Source organism: Penaeus monodon, chromosome 34 (assembly GCF_015228065.2).
Source record: "Penaeus monodon isolate SGIC_2016 chromosome 34, NSTDA_Pmon_1, whole genome shotgun sequence".
Taxonomy (NCBI): domain Eukaryota; kingdom Metazoa; phylum Arthropoda; class Malacostraca; order Decapoda; family Penaeidae; genus Penaeus; species Penaeus monodon.
The window spans coordinates 23,341,745-23,342,069 of NC_051419.1; positions in this window are offsets into that span (position 1 = coordinate 23,341,745).

Genomic DNA, 325 nt, shown 5'->3' on the forward strand with positions numbered 1-325 from the left:
CCAAGATTATACATAACATTACATTATACATAAGTTATTCATTCTCGTTGGTACCTCTTCCTACACTCACCACGAAGAACTTCTTTCTACAAGAATCCAATGAATTAATTAAGGCACGTGACTCTACCTGTTCACTGGAGGTCCGGGCGACTGTCGTACTGTAATAAAGAGAAATCAATAATTAATTTAACTTTATAGGATCTTAATTTTCAGATGTCCAGGATGTCAGATAATTAGTTCGTGCTAATTAATGTGAAGTTGATCTTGTCGTTTATAAAATACAAGGAGAATGATGCGTTGTGTCAAGTATATATTTATTATTTTT